This window comes from Triticum aestivum, chromosome 4B, assembly GCF_018294505.1.
Source record: "Triticum aestivum cultivar Chinese Spring chromosome 4B, IWGSC CS RefSeq v2.1, whole genome shotgun sequence".
NCBI lineage: Eukaryota > Viridiplantae > Streptophyta > Magnoliopsida > Poales > Poaceae > Triticum > Triticum aestivum.
In genome coordinates this window covers 34,279,860-34,297,777 of record NC_057804.1, presented here as the reverse complement: position 1 = coordinate 34,297,777, position 17,918 = coordinate 34,279,860, and positions in this window count along the sequence as shown.

The window sequence follows — 17,918 nt, the reverse complement described above, 5'->3', positions numbered from 1 at the left end:
ATTTTGTTGTGGGCGTAGATCTTGTCAACTTGCTTGCCGCTACTAGTCTTTTCTTGCTTCAGCGGTATTGTGGGATGAAGCGGCCCGGACCGACCTTACACGTACGCTTACGTGAGACAGGTTCCACCGACTGACATGCACTAGTTGCATAAGGTGGGTAGCGGGTGTCTGTCTCTCCTACTTTAGTCGGAGTGGATTAGATGAAAAGGGTCCTTATGAAGGGTAAATAGAAGTTAACAAAATCACATTGTGGTTATTCGTAGGTAAGAAAACGTTCTTGCCAGAACCCAATTGCAGCCACGTAAAAGATGCAACAACAATTAGAGGACGTCTAACTTGTTTTTGCAGCAATTGTCATGTGATGTGATATGGCCAGAAGTTGTGATGAATGATGAATGATATATTGTGATGTATGAGATCATGTTCTTGTAATAGGAATCACGACTTGCATGTCGATGAGTATGACAACCGGCAGGAGCCATAGGAGTTGTCTTTATTTTTCTATGACCTGCGTGTCATTGAAAACGCCATGTAAATTACTTTACTTTATTGCTAAACGCGTTAGCCATAGAAGTAGAAGTAGTCGTTGGCGTGACAACTTCATGAAGACACAATGATGGAGATCATGATGATGGAGATCATGGTGTCAATGCCAGTGACGAAGATGATCATGGAGCCCCGAAGATGGAGATCGAAGGAGCTATATGATATTGGCCATATCATGTCACTACTATATAATTGCATGTGATGTTTATTATGTTTTATGCATCTTGTTTACTTAGAACGGCGGTAGTAAATAAGATGATCCCTTATAATAATATAAAGAAAGTGTTCCCCCTAACTATGCACCGTTGCTAAAGTTCATCGTTTTGAAGCACCACGTGATGATCGGGTGTGATAGATCCTTACGTTCACATACAACGGGTGTAAGACAGATTTACACATGCAGAACACTTAGGGTTAACTTGACGAGCCTAGCATGTACAGACATGGCCTCGGAACACAGAGACCAAAAGGTCGAACATGAGTCGTATGAAGATACGATCAACATGGAGATGTTCACCGATGATGACTAGTCCGTCTCACGTGATGATCGGACACGGCCTAGTCGACTCGGATCGTGTAACACTTAGATGACTAGAGGGATGTCTAATCTGAGTGGGAGCTCATTAAATAATTTGATTAGATGAACTTAATTATCATGAACTTAGTCTAAAACTTTTGCAAAATATGTCTTGTAGATCAAATGGCCAACGCTCATGTCAACATGAACTTCAACGCGTTCCTAGAGAAAACCAAGCTGAAAGATGATGGCAGCAACTATTCGGACTGGGTCCGGAACCTGAGGATCATCCTCATAGCAGCCAAGAAAGATTATGTCCTAGATGCACCGCTAGGTGAAGCACCCATCCCAGAGAACCAAGACGTTATGAACACTTGGCAATCACGTGCTGATGATTACTCCCTCGTTCAGTGCGGCATGCTTTACAGCTTAGAACCGGGGCTCCAAAAGCATTTTGAGAAGCACAGAGCATATGAGATGTTCGAGGAGCTGAAAATGGTTTTCCAAGCTCATGCCCGGGTCGAGAGATATGAAGTCTCCGACAAGTTCTATAGTTGTAAGATGGAGGAAAATAGTTCTGTCAGTGAGCACATACTCAAAATGTCTGGGTTGCACAACCGCCTGTCCCAGTTGGAGATCAACCTCCCGGATGAGGCGGTCATTGACAGAATCCTTCAGTCGCTCCCACCAAACTACAAGAGCTTTGTGCTGAACTACAATATGCAGGGGATGGTGAAGACCATTCCTGAAGTATTCTCAATGCTGAAGTCGGCACAGGTTGAAATCAAGAAAGAACATCAAGTGTTGATGGTCAATAAGACCACTAAGTTCAAGAAGGGAAAGGGTAAGAAGAACTTCAAGAAGGACGGCAAGGATGTTGCCGCGCCCGGTAAGCAAGTTGCCGGGAAGAAGTCAAAGAATGGACCCAAGCCTGAGACTGAGTGCTTTTATTGCAAGGGGAAGGGTCACTGGAAGCGGAAGTGCCCCAAATACTTAGCGGACAAGAAGGCCGGCAACACTAAAGGTATATTTGATATACATGTGATTGATGTGTACCTTACCAGTACTCGTAGTAACTCCTGGGTATTTGATACCGGTGTCGTCGCTCACATTTGTAACTCACAGCAGGAGCTGCGGAATAAGCAGAGACTGGCGAAGGACGAGGTGACGATGCGCGTCGGGAATGGTTCCAAGGTCGATGTGATCGCCGTAGGCACGCTACCTCTACATTTACCTACGGGATTAGTTTTAAACTCAATAATTGTTATTTAGTGCCAAGTTTGAGCATGAACATTGTATCTGGATCTCGTTTGATATGAGATGGCTACTCATATAAATCCGAGAATAATGGTTGTTCTATTTATATGAGAGATATGTTTTATGGTCATGCCCTGATGGTCAATGGTTTATTCTTAATGAATCTCAAACGTAATGTTACACATATTCATAGTGTGAATACCAAAAGATGTAAAGTTGATAACGATAGTCCCACATACTTGTGGCACTACCGCCTTGGTCACATAGGTGTCAAGCGCATGAAGAAGCTCCATACTGATGGACTTTTAGAGTCTCTCGATTATGAATCATTTGACACGTGAGAACCATGCCTCATGGGTAAAATGACTAAGACTCCGTTCTCCGGAACAATGGAGCGAGCAACCAACTTATTGGAAATCATACATACCGATGTGTGCGGTCCAATGAGCGTTGAGGCTCGCGGAGGATATCGTTATGTTCTCACTCTCACTGATGACTTGAGTAGATATGGGTATGTCTACTTGATGAAACACAAGTCTGAGACCTTTGAAAAGTTCAAGGAATTTCAGAATGAAGTAGAGAATCAACATGACCGAAAGATAAAATTCTTACGATCGAATTGTGGAGGAGAATATTTAAGTCACGAATTTGGTACACACTTAAGAAAATGTGGAATCGTTTCACAACTCACGCCGCCTGGAACACCTCAGCGTAACGGTGTGTCCGAACGTCGTAATCGCACTCTATTGGATATGGTGCGATCTATGATGTCTCTTACCGATTTACCGCTATCATTTTGGGGATACGCTCTAGAGACAGCTACATTCACTTTAAATAGGGCACCGTCTAAATCCGTTGAGACGACACCGTATGAATTATGGTTTGGGAAGAAACCTAAGCTGTCGTTTCTGAAAGTTTGGGGATGCGATGCTTCGAACTTCAACCTGAAAAGCTTGAACCCAAGTCGGAAAAATGTGTCTTCATAGGATACCCTAAGGAAACCATTGGGTATACCTTCTACTTAAGATCTGAAGGCAAGAACTTTGTTGCCAAGAACGGATCCTTTCTGGAAAAAGAGTTTCTCTCGAAAGGAGTAAGTGGGAGGAAAGTAGAACTCGATGAAGTACTACCTCTTGAACCGGAAGGTAGTGCAGCTCAGGAAAACGTTCTTGTGGTGCCTACATCGAATGGAGAGGAAATTAATGATGATGATCAAGGTACTTCCGATCAAGTTGCTACTGAACTTCGTAGGTCCACAAGGACACGTTCCACACCGGAGTGGTATGGCAACCCTGTCCTGGAAATCATATTGTTAGACAACGGTGAACCTTCGAACTATGAAGAAGCGATGGCGGGCCCAGATTCCAACAAATGGCTAAAAGCCATGAAATCCGAGATAGAATCCATGTATGAAAACAAAGTATGGACTTTGACTGACTTGCCCGATGATCGGCGAGCGATAGAAAATAAATGGATCTTTAAGAAGAAGACGGACGCGGATGGTAATGTCACCATCTATAAAGCTCGACTTGTCGCTAAGGGTTATCGGCAAGTTCAAGGGATTGACTACGATGAGACTTTCTCTCCCGTAGCAAAGCTTAAGTCCGTCCGAATCATGTTAGCAATTGCCGCATACTATGATTATGAGATATGGCAGATGGACGTCAAAACGGCATTCCTTAACGGGCATCTTAAGGAAGAACTGTATATGATGCAGCCGGAGGGTTTTGTCGATCCTAAGAATGCTAACAAAGTATGCAAGCTCCAGCGATCCATTTATGGGATGGTGCAAGCATCTCGGAGTTGGAACATTCGCTTTGATGAGATAATCAAAGCGTTTGGGTTTATGCAGACTTATGGAGAAGCCTGCGTTTACAAGAAAGTGAGTGGGAGCTCTGTAGCATTTCTCATATTATATGTAGATGACATACTTTTGATGGGAAATGATATAGAATTCTTGGACAGCATTAAGGCCTACTTGAATAAGTGTTTTTCAATGAAGGACCTTGGAGAAGCTGCATATATATTAGGCATCAAGATCTATAGGGATAGATCGAGACGCCTCATAGGTCTTTCACAAAGCACATACCTTGAAAAGATTTTGAAGAAGTTCAAAATGGATCAGTCCAAGAAAGGGTTCTTGCCTGTACTGCAAGGTGTGAGATTGAGCTCGGCTCAATGCCCGACCACGGCAAAAGATAAAGAAGAGATGAGCGTCATCCCCTATGCCTCAGCCATAGGATCTATTATGTATGCCATGCTGTCTACCAGACCTGATGTAAACCTTGCCGTAAGTTTGGTAGGAAGGTACCAAAGTAATCCCGGCAAGGAACACTGGACAACGGTCAAGAATATCCTGAAGTACCTGAAAAGGACAAAGGACATGTTTCTCGTTTATGGAGGTGACGAAGAGCTCGTCGTAAAGGGTTACGTCGACACTAGCTTCGACACAGATCTGGATGACTCTAAGTCACAAACCGGATACGTGTATATGTTGAATGGTGGAGCAGTAACCGGACACCTGGCGCCTCCCTTCCCCCCTTGCTACACCACTCCCTCCCGTAGTCGCTTGGCGAAGCCCTGTCGGATCCCTGCTGCATCCACCACCACGCCGTCGTGCTGCTGGATCTTCATCAACCTATCCTTCCCCCTTGCTGGATCAAGAAGGAGGATACGTCATGCTGACCGTACGTGTGTTGAACACGGTGTTGGAAATATGCCCTAGAGGCAATAATAAAAGGATTATTATTATATTTCCTTGTTCATGATAATTGTCTTTTATTCATGCTATAATTGTATTATCCGGAAATCGTAATACACGTGTGAATACATAGACCATAATACGTCCTTAGTAAGCCTCTAGTTGACTAGCTCGTTGGTCAATAGATAGTCATGGTTTCCTGACTATGGACATTAGATGTCATTGACAACGGGATCACGTCACTAGGAGAATGACGTGATGGACAAGACCCAATCCTAAGCATAGCACAAGATCGTGTAGTTCGTTTTGCTAGAGCTTTTCCAATGTCAAGTATCTCTTCCTTAGACCATGAGATCGTGTAACTCCCAGATACCGTAGGAGTGCTTTGGGTGTACCAAACATCACAACGTAACTGGGTGACTATAAAGGTGGACTACAGGTATCTTCGAAAGCGTCTGTTGGGTTGACACGGATCGAGACTGGGATTTGTCACTCCGTATGACGGAGAGGTATCACTGGGCCCATTCGGTAGTGCATCATCATAATGAGCTCAAAGTGACCAAGTGTCTGGTCACGAGATCATGCATTATGGTACGAGTAAAGTGACTTGCCGGTAACGAGACTGAATGAGGTATTGGGATACCGACGATCGAGTCTCGGGCAAGTAACATACCGTCTGACAAAGGGAAAAGTATACGGGGTTGCTTGAACCCTCGACATCGTGGTTCATCCGATGAGATCATCGAGGAGTATGTGGGAACCAACATGGGTATCCAGATCCCGTTGTTGGTTATTGACCGGAGAGCCGTTTCGGTCATGTCTGCATGTCTCCCGAACCCGTAGGGTCTACACACTTAAGGTTCGATGACGCTAGGGTTGTATGAATATGAGTATGCAGCAAACCGAATGTTGTTTGGAGTCCCGGATGAGATCCCGGACGTCACGAGGAGTTCCGGAATGGTCCGGAGGTAAAGAAAACTATATAGGAAGTGCTGTTTCGGCCATCGGGAAAGTTTCGGGGTCACCCGATATTGTACCGGGACCACCGGAAGGGTCCCGGGGGTCCACCGGGTGGGGCCACCTATCCCGAAGGGCCCCGTGGGCTGAAGTGGGAGGGGAACTAGCCCCTAGTGGGCTGGTGCGCCCCCCTTGGGCCCCCCTGCGCCTAGGGTTGGAAACCCTAGGTGGGGGGCGCACCACTTGCCCTGGGGGGCACTCCACCCCCCTTGGCCGCCCCCCCCCCCCTTGGGAGATTTATCTCCCAGGGCCCCCCCCCTGGGGGCCTCTATAAAGGAGGGGGGAGGGAGGGCAGCCGCACCCCAAGTCTTGGCGCCTCCCTCCCCCTGCTACACCTCGTCCTCCTCCCGCAGCAGCTTGGCGAAGCCCTGCCGGAGTTCTGCTGCATCCACCACCACGCCGTCGTGCTGCTGGATCATCATCAACCTATCCTTCCCCCTTGCTGGATCAAGACGGAGGAGACGTCACGCTGACCGTACGTGTGTTGAACGCGGAGGTGCCGTCCGTTCGGCGCTAGGATCTCCGGTGATAGGATCACGACGAGAACGACTACCTCAACCACGTTCTTTTGAACGCTTCCGCTCGCGATCTACAAAGTGGTATGTAGATGCATCTCTCCCATGGCTCGTTGCTTAGATGAACTCATAGATGGATCTTGGTGAAACCGTAGGAAATTTTTTATTTTCTGCAACGTTCCCCAACACACGGAGGTGCCGTCCGTTCGGCGCTAGGATCTCCGGTGATTTGGATCACGACGAGTATGACTCCCTCAACCCCGTTCTCTTGAACTCTTCCGCTCGCGATCTACAAGGGTATGTAGATGCACTCCTCTCTCTCGTTGCTAGATGAACTCATAGATTGATCTTGGTGAACATAGAATTTTTTTATTTTATGCAACGTTCCCCAACACAACATATATTTGGCACACAAATAATTCATCATCATATGCTTTGGTGAAAAGAGTTGGATCAAGTGAACCGGGTTTGAAGCCTTTCTTCATGAGGAATTCCTTTAATGTGTCATACTACGCCCTAGGTACTTGCTTGAGGCCATAGAGGGCCTTGTTGAGTCTGTAGATGTGGTCTGAAAATTTTGGATCCTCAAAACCTAGTGGTTGAGCAACATATAATTATTCCTCAAGCTTACCATTGAGGAATGCACTTTTCACATCCATTTGACGTAAGATGATATTATGATGGTTAGCGTAAGCAAGCAATATGCGAATAGCCTCAAGTCTAGCAACAGGTGCAAAAGTTTCATCGAAATCAATTCCTTCAACCTGTGTGTAGCCTTGAGCTACAAGATGAGCCTTATTCCTCACCACAAGGCCATTTTCATCTTGTTTGTTGCAGTAGATCCATTTGGTACCGATGATGTTGTGCTTGCGTGGGTCTGGTCGCTTGACGAGCTCCCACACATTGTTAAGCTCGAATTGATGCAATTCATCTTGCATGGCTTGAATCCACTCAGATTCCATGAATGCTTCATCAACTTTAGTGGGCTCTGTGATAGAGACGAACACAAAATGCCCACAAAAGTTAGATAAATGTGAAGCTTTTGAGCGCGTGAGAGGACCTGGTGCGTTGATGTCATCGATGATCTTCTCGAACTGCACTTCGTTTGCAACGCGAGGATGTGCGGGTTGATGACTTTGCTTAGGCCCAGCAATTTCTTTAGAGCCAGTTTCTTCAGTAGCACCAGTGTGATTTTCTTCATGATCCGGAATGACTTCTTCAGCAGATTCTTCAGTAGGGATGATATCCTCAGTAGCTTTGAACTTGATGGATTTCTCAGGTGACATTTCATCTAGCACATGAGGTAGGTGTTCTCTTTGCAAGCCATTAGTTTCATCGAACCGCACATCTACAGTTTCAACAATCTTGTGATGATTGAGGTTGAAGACTCTGTAGGTGTGCGAGTCCTTTCCGTAACCAAGCATAAAACCCTCATGTGCTTTCGGTGCAAATTTAGAGTGATGGTGAGGATCTCTAATCTAGCATTTGGCACCGAAGACTTTGAAATAACTTACATTGGGTTTCTTGTCAGTGAGGAGTTCATATGAGGTCTTTTTGAAGAATTTGTGAAGATATACCCTATTGATGATGTGGCACGCAGTATCAATGGCTTCAGGCCAAAAGCGCTGAGGTGTCTTGTATTCATCAAGCATGGTGCAAGCCATCTCAACAAGAGTTCTGTTCTTGCGCTCCACGACGCCATTCTGCTGAGGAGTATAGGGAGCAGACAACTCGTGAGTAATACCAAGTATATGAAGATATTCATCGAGACCAATGTTCTTGAACTCAGTTCCATTATCACTCCTGATATGCTTGATCTTCACATCGAAGTTAATATAAGCTCTTGAGGAGAATCGTCTGAAGACTTCCTGCACTTCATTTTTTAAGTGATGATATGCACCCATGTGTAACGAGAATAGTCATCAACTATGACAAAGCCATATAATGATGCAGAACTAGAGAACATGGCATAATGAGTAGGGCCAAAGAGATCCATATGAAGTAATTCAAAGGGACGAGACATGGTCATGATAGTCTTCGAGGGATGCTTGGCTCTGGTGATCTTCCCAACCTCACAAGCCCCACAAAGATGATCTTTGAGGAATTTTACACCCTCGATGCCAATGACATGCTTCTTATTCGCAAGTGTATGCAAGTTCCTCATCCCGGCATGACCGAGTCGTCGATGCCATAGCCAACATTCTGAGGCTTTTGCAAGTAGACATGTGGCAGGTTGTGGTCCTGCAGAGAAATCAACAATATACAAGTCTCCTTTCCTAAAGCCTTCTAAGACTTTGGAGTTGTCAGATTCCATCAGCACAATGCAATGATATTTGCCAAAGACGACAACCATATCAAGATCACAAAGCATTGAGATAGACATGAGATTGAATCCTAAGGACTCGACAAGCATGACTTTGTCCATGTGTCTATCCTTTTAAATCGCAACCTTACCTAGACCCAATACCTTGCTTTTACCTTTGTCAGCGTAGGTGATATGCTTTAGATGAGATGGTGACAAACCAGTGTCCATCAACAAGTTCCTATCACCGGTCATGTGGTTTGTGCATCCACTATCGAGGACCCACTCAGTAGCTTTAGGTTGTTCATCCTACAGATGAATTAGTGCAATTTACGAGCCCATATACTTCATCAGTGAAGAATATGATATCAATTTCATCAACAACAATAGTAATATGAGGACGTGAGAAATGAGTGATTCGTTTCTTCATGATTAGCTTGCGTCCATTCAAGCACATTCAGATCTCTTACAAATTCTTCAGACGATTAAGTTCGTCTGGAGACCTGACCCTGCATAAGAGATTAGTTCTTTTTCTTCACCACCCACATCTGGAGGGGTGGTAAAGAATTCATCATTATGCGAGCTCCATAAGAAAAAGATGGCATTGAAGCCAGTGTACTTTGTTTCACAGAAGAGTGGTTAGGATAAGCATATGAATAAGCAGAGAAATTCTTCGAAGACTTATGAACATAATGGTTTGAATAATCGTGCACATATTCATAGCCTTTAGACTTTCCTTGCAAAACAAAAGTGTTAGCACGATGATGTTCATATGAGGATTTTGATCCATGTGAAGAATTTGATCCATATGAAGAATTTGATTTGGGGTTCCTTTTCTTCATGGGTGGTGTCATGATGACATTCACCTGAAGATTTCCAAGGTACCTTTTGGGAACCCAATTTTTTTCATAGGGGGACCATTTCTGCAGTTAGTTCCAACATATTGAGCAAATACTTCACTATTCTGATTCTTAAACAGTTTATAGTTGGAGTCAAATGACTCGTCAGTGGAATATGAAGAATCATAAGTAAAACCAGATAGGGTGCATGGATCTACATGAGGTCCTTTCGCAGCAACCCATGAGGTTTTGGGATACTGCTCAGGTTTCCAGTAGGTCCCATCAGCATTGAGTTTCCTCTCAAAGGCAATACCCTCTTTCCTAGGGTTCATGTTCAAGATATGCTTTTTGAGCACATCACATAGAGTATGATGCCCTTTGAGGCTTTTGTAAATGCCTATCACATACAATTCCTTCAGCCCTGCATTATCGTCAGTGATACTTGTGGTATCCTAAGATGAGGAATTTGTGACCACAGAGACAGTTAAAGAATTTGCAGCAATAGAAGCATTTGAACATTCAGGTGATGAATTAGCAGATTCACGCTCAATGCATTTTAGACATGGTGGAATAAATTCTTCTTGAGCGGGACTGATCTGTTGAGCAAGCAATGAATCGTTTTCCTTCTGAAGATCTTCATAACTCACTTTTAACTTCTCAAGATCTTGCTTTCTTTGAAGAAATTCATAAGAAAGCTTCTCATGATCAGTTAAGAGAGTGTTATGATGATTTTGAAGGTTGTCAAACCTAGTTTGAAGTCTCTGAAGATTATCTGTCAGAGTCTTGGTTCGATTCAATTCCTCACCCAACATATAATCGCTTTCATCAAGCATGATTTGAACTTTTTCAAGAGCTCTTTGTTGTTTAGTGGCAAGGGAAGCAAGTTTGACATAGCTGGGTCCAAATTCATCACCCGATTCATCATCACTAGATTCAGATAGGTAGCATTCAGTTACCTTGGCACCCTTTGCCATAAGGCTTGGTGCAGTGGATGATGATTCAGGTGCGAAAGTTATCCCCTTGAGTGATTCCTTGAAATCCTCAAACCAAGGATCATGACGAGTGTGATGGCCTTTGTAGACTTCAGATAGTCGGTCCCAGATAAGCTTCGCATGGTTGAGATGCATGATGTTCCTGAACTAATTTTGGGACAGACAGGAGCAGATGACATCCTTTGCCGTGAGGTTGAGTAGAGTGTACTTGCGAATATCATCAGCATCCGCCATCTTGCATAGATCGATAAGACCAATCTTAGTGACGGTCCATAGTTCGCTGTTCATCGCCACGAGTCGCTTCTTCATCATGGCCTTCCACTTGGGATACTCATGACCGTCAAAGATGGGGCAAGACACTTTCCTCATTCCTGCAGTCAACATAACTAAAACTCCAGGTGGTTAAACCAAAATCACACAGAACAAGGGAGTACCTTGCTCTAATACTAATTGAAAGTGCGTTAAGTCGACTAGAGGGGGGTGAATAGGTGATTTTTAAAAATTCATCATTGGGGTATTTCAGGGTGAGGAAATTCCTAAGTCACGAACAACTAGCAGCAGAACAAGTACTCACATATAAGCATCACAGAGCAATAACATAGTCATCATGAGGAAATGAAAGACGAACATAGAGTACAGAAAGCGTAAACACAGGATAAGCAGGCTGAAGACAATGTGACTGAAGAAATAGGGTTGAGGAAATAGAGAAAGTCTTTGGTCAAAGTCTTCAAACAGTAATGATCAGGTTCATCAACACATGAATGAGGAAAAGAAAGGTTTGAGGAAATAGAACCAGTAGGCTTGGTGAAGACAGTGATTTGGTAGACCAGTTCCAACTGTTGTGACAGTTGTACGTCTAGTTGGAGCGGCTGAGTATTTAAACTCGAGGACACACAGTCCTCACCATATTCTCCATGAGCTAAGATCACACAGACCTCACCCAACACTCGTGGTAAGTCTTCACAAGTGACTTCCAAACCTTCATAGACTTGGTCACTCGATGATCCAGAATTTCTCTTGGATGCTCAGACCATGACGCCTAATCGTCTGGAGGATACACAGTCCTCAAAGGTAACAAGCGTCGGCTCCACACAGGAACAATCTCTTCAGTGATGCTCAATCACTTTGAGTTTGTAGGTTTGGGTTTGGGATTTGGGTTTTCCTCACTTGATGATTTTCGCTCAAAGTCCTCGGAGGATGGGATGCTCTCAAATGACAAGTGTCAGTTTCTCTCAGAGCAGCCAACCAGCTAGTGATTGTAGGGGGGGCAGCTATTTATAGCCTAGGGAGCAGCACGACATGATAAAACATAAATGCCCTTCAAGGATATGACCGTTAGGTGGTAGGATATTTTTGGACAGTTGGCGTGTAGCACATCAACTGTCGGATTTGAGGTTCGAATTCCTCAGGGCTATCATGTTACTCACTGTGTAGGCAATCCGCACTTGCGAATTCCTAACTCCTTAGTCAGAAACAAATTCCTCAGAGAACAGAAGATCTTCGTCTCTGTCATTGAATAAATTGACTGAACTAATATGAGATTTCCAATGGCTTCACTCGAAAGGATTGGGTAGGTGTAGGATTTTGAGATGAGCATCACGTGGAAATCAGTTTCCTTAGTATTACCTCGACCCCCTTTAACAGTACGGTGTTTCCTATGACTCAAGAAAGATAAAATGAAACTACAGAAACAAAAGTCTTCACGCTTTATAATCCTCGCATGAATATCCAAGTCTTCAAGGGCGCACCAATTTCATCACTTTCAAAGTCTTCACGAGAACCAAAGTCTTCAGCTGAAGACATTCATTTTTAGGGGTCGACTTTCACTGTAAATATCAAACTCCTCATCGACTTATAGAGCATGTGTACACTCACAAACATATTAGTCCCTTAACCTATAAGTCTTCAATACACCAAAAACACTAAGGGGCACTGGATGCACTTACAGATACCTCATTGTCACCTCAAGTATTCATATTGCGAGACATATATCATGTGTTCTCATCTCTGAATGTTCAATCCGACAAGACAAAACTTTGAAGGGTAAAGAATCAATTCATCATAACAAGAGTATGGAGGGGAGAAACATCGTATGATCCAACTATATTAACAAAGCCCATGATATAGATCACGAGAGAGAGAGAGAGAGACAAAACACATAGCTACTGGTACTAAACCTCAGCCCCGAGGGTGGACTACTCCCTCCTCATCGTGGTGGCCGCCAGGATGATGAAGATGGCCACCGGAGATATAAAATGATTGTAAAACATTCAAGAATAATAATATAATGGCATGAATACTTCATAAATTATAAATATGTTGAAGACGTATCAAAGGTCACTACTGGACGCGGCATAAGGCCAAGTCCTCACAAGAAGCAGGTCGATTTTGAAGTATCATAATCTGAAGATGAAGCTGATGATGAAGAACTGGCTCAAATCATCAGGGACCAACAAAACCAGGCCGCTAGTGCCAAAGGCAGTGTTGTGAGCTCTCGCTGGATCCGAAGAAGATCCTTGACTACATCGATCTTTGGCATAAAGATCCCAACACACATCTTCCTGATTTGAACCTCACACCAGGCCAGAGTCACGTGTTGGCTGCTTTCATTGCTCAAGAAAAATGGAAGTTTGAGAAGGCCAGATCAGTGAAGAAAGCTCAGTACAAGAAGGAGCATTATCTGAAGAAAAATGTTCTAAAAATGACGAATGAACAACTTGTAACTATTTAGTCTGAAATCAAAGCTCTCGGTGATGAATTTGATGCATACAAAGGTGATTGGATAGGAGCCAAAGTCAAGTTCGTCAAGCTGGCTAAAGGCCTCGAGCCCAATGTTGCCGCTGAAGCACAACAAGAAGTTCCTCGGGGTGAAGCATCTGCTCAACCCACTGAAGAACATGCCAGCACCGCTGATGAAACTCAAGCTGCTGAAGAAACTGAGAGTGCCAGGGCTGATGATGCTATTCCAGCTCCTAATGAAACTGCCAAGGCAACCACCAATGTTGCGCCTGAAGATCAATCCAGGCCAATTGAAGAATCTGCCGTTGCACCTGAAGAATCTAAACTTGCCAGGGCAACTGAAACAGTTGTGCCTGAAGAAACTGTGCCTCTTTCATATGCTCCCCCTGCAAAATCTACACAGATAAAAAGCACTCTCCTTCCTTCTGCATCAGAAGCGAAGAAATCCAAGGCCGCGGAAAGGGCAGCAGCTAAGAAGAGGAAAGCATCAGACGCCTCAAAGTCTTCAGCTCTAAAGAAAGTGAAGACTTTGACGAGCTCTTTCGAGAATCCTATTGATGCTGTTCCACTGAATGTCATGCCATCAAAGGAAAATGTTCCTTTTGGTGAAGAATATGTCATCACTGATGACATTGATGAAGAAGATCCATCTGCTGCTATGTCAGAGCAATTGGAGGAAGAAATTTAAGTGGATGATATCCCTTCACCGCTACAGGTATCATCGCTGCTGCCTCAGTTCACTGCTGAAGAGGCCGGTGTTGAAGAAGTTGAAGCTGAAGAAGAGGATGTGGACATCGGGTCTATGACTCCAGTGATGAATGATGATTATTGGGAAAGCCATCATCCCAACTCTCCTCTGTTCACTCCTCTGCAGCAAATTCCTCTATCCCCCGTGCACACTGAAGTAATTCACTCGGGTTCTGATCAAGGTCAAGCTTCACTTGACTCCATCCTCGAAGAAATTCCAGCCACTAGTGCTGATGAAATTGAAAATAAGACAACAGAAGAAACTGCTCCTGAGATTCCTCAGCCAGAGGCTCCAGAGGTTGTGCTTCAAGTGGCTGCGAAGACTTCAACTATAAATCTTCAGCCCAAGCCACAGGATCCTCACACCAAGAAGCAGAAGTTCAAGGCTGATAATTTCTTTGTTGAATGCCATTTCTTCTTTGATTTCAATCCCTATGATGCTGCTCGCCTTCCCCGCAAGTGCTTCTGGACTACTTCCCGGATGAAGTTCTATTCAACATTGCTATTTGACAAGGACAAAGTGTTTGACCACAGGCAAATTCCTCATGTGGATATGGAGTCACTTCCATGCTTTACTCCAGTCCTCAGTGTTCTTCATGATGCAGGGCTGCTCAACTTCTGCACAGACATCTGCGATTGGAATGAAGAGCTAATTCTTCAGTTCTATGCCACTCTGCATCTGACAGGCAACATTGACGATGTGAATTCATGGGTTCTGGACTGGATGACTGAAAATACTCATCACAAAGCCCCAGCCTCTGAATTGCTTCATGTCGTCCCAGTTAGTTCACCCACTGAAGGAACACTGAAGCTATATGAGGAACCTGAATTGTCAAATCATCTGATGCAAGTGCTGATGAAGCCTTTGAAGGCTGGCCAAGTGCCAAGGACAAATTTCCTCGTCAAGGATCTGCTGTATGTGCCAAGGACTGTCTATCGCATCATGGCCAAAACCCTCAGTCCCATTAAGGGCCACAACTTTGAAGAAGAAGAAGTTGTTGGCATCATGAAGAACTTGATTTTCAACATCATGCATGGTATTCGAATTAGCTATCATGATTTCTTCATGAGGACTTTGGCCAATTCTGCTTTGTCACCCTTTGAGTTGAAGCCTTACGCTCCCTAGATCATGAAATTCATCAGATCAGGGGCTTCAATTCATTACAAGGCTGATTTTCAAAATCATCTCAGCTATTTGCCCCCGATTGAAGTCCTCGAACGGACTATTTCCTCAACTCATGAGAAGGGCAAGGCTGCAGTTATTGATGAAGGCACTCGTCCTTTGGATGGACAATTTTGAAAGGTAGCATCCTACTCTACTAATGATGACTCTGCCACACATGATACTGCTGCAAATGCTTCAAAACAAAATCCTCAGGCAACAGCTCCGCGTGTGATGACTGATCGTGAGCTGCTCCTAAGTCTCCATCAGAAGGTGGACAGAAATCACAAGTGGGTTAAGCGTCAGTTTGGTGCAATTATTCACAACATGACAGTCACTCAAAATACTGTGAAGAAGAATCACTATTATCTGCATCAAGTCTTCGACTGCACTTGGGCTATTACCTCACATGTCTACACCGATGATGAACTCAAGAAGATGGACTTCCAACAAGACTTTGACTGGTCTCAGCCACCTTCAAAGAAATTCAAGAAAGATTAAAGTTCCTCCGCTGGTCGTTAGCACATATTCTTCATCGCGCGAGATGAATGAAGCTGAAGATTTGGACAACACTATAGCAGGACCTACTATAATGGACGACCCCAACAACGCTGACGCTCCTCCTTCGACATCATGATGATAATCTTCAGGTGCGTTAGTCCTCACTTTTTATCTCTTTTGATCATTTGATGACAAGGGGGAAGAAATTTGAGTTTGTCTTCATGCGGGTCTATATATGGGTGTTTTTTTGCTAAGTTACAACTCTCGTTCTTCTGAAGTATTTGTTGGATCGAGTTGTAAACTTAAGTCCTATGGTGGCCTGATACTTTTGCTATCTCATATCAGTTCAGTCAATTTCTTTAGTGATAGAGACGAAGATCTTCTGGTCTATGAGGAATTTGTTCTAACCGAGGAGTTAGGAATTCGCCAGTGCGGATTGCCTACATAGTGAGGAACATGATAGCCCTGAGGAATTTGAACCTCAAATATCCGACCGTTGCTGTGCTATACACCAGTTGTCCAAAATGTCTACCCACCTAACGGTCATATCATTGAAGGGCATTTATGTCTTATCATGTCGGGCTGCTCCCTAGGCCATAAATAGCCGCCCCCTACAACCACTAGCCAGTTGGCTGCTCCGCGAGAAAGTGACACTTGTCATTTGACAACATCCCATCCTCCGAGGACTTTGAGCGAAAATCATCAAGTGAGGAAAACCCAAAACCCAAATCCAAACACCTACAAACCCAAAGTGATTGAGCATCATTGAAGAGATTGTTCCTATGTGGAACCGATGCTTGTTATCTTTGAGGACTATGTATCCTCCAAACGGTTAGGCGTCATGGTCTGAGCATCCAAGAGGAATTATGGATCGCCGAGTGACCAAGTCTGTGAAAGTTTGGAAGTAACCTGAAGACTTACCACGAGTGCTGGGCGAGGTCTGTGTGAGGACAGTATGTCCTCGAGTTTAAATACTCAGCCGCTCCAACCAGACGTACAACTGTCACAACAGTTGAAACTGGTCTACCAAATCATTGTCTTCACCAAGCCAACTGGTTCTATTTCCTCAACCCTTTCATTTCCTCATTCATGTGTTGATGGACCCGATCATTACTGTTTGAAGACTTTGATTGAACACTTTCTCTATTTCCTCAATCCAATTTCTTCAGTCACATAGTCTTCAGCCTGCCTATCATGTTATCACGCTATATGTACTCTGTTCTTATTTTCATTTCATCATGATGACTATGTTGTTGCTCTATTCTGTTTATACCTGAGTACTTATTCTGCTGCTAGTGTGTCGTTGCTTAGGAATGTCTTCACCTAGAAATTCCTCAGTGACGAATTTGTAAAAGTCGCCTTTCACCCTCCCTCTAATCGATATAACGCACTTTTAGTAAATAATATCTTGTATTCAGTGATGGAGGCAGGGGCTAGTAGTAGTATGCCCCCCATCACCCCACATTTGTGCATATATGTTTTTGTTTTTCAATTTATCTCTTGGATTTTAGAAAAATACACATATTTGGTCTATGTTATGAAAAGTTTGACTCATTTGCCCCCTCCCCAATCTCCTAGCTCCGCCGTTGCTTGCATTGCAAAGATACCGCTAGTTAACATATACTTTTCTTTTTAGAAATACATGTATTACCATATAACAGTGTTACATTTGGTTTGCCAAAGTGTGATGGCCTTAGCCGATACTGGTCCTAACCAAGTGACAATGTAACCTCGAGCCTTCCCATAACTTGCCATTAAAGGCTCACAGAGTTTTGACTTCAACACACATGAGGAGTACAAGTGCTTTCAAAAGATAAAGATCAACACATATTTTCTTTATTTAGAGTGTGTGGTAGTTTTTCAATAATTATAGCCGCGCTAGGTGGTCTACGGAATCGGATGTGATTTCTGTCACCTCTGGTGTTCTTTGTACCGTCATGTCAATTGATGAATATTTTTTTCTCTCGAATATGCATGAGTGTGCATATCATATATTAAAGAAGAAAGGCATATTAAGCCTCCACCACAATTACACGGTTTGTTGGTACATATTACTCCTCACTAGTCTCCCACCTCTCCACCC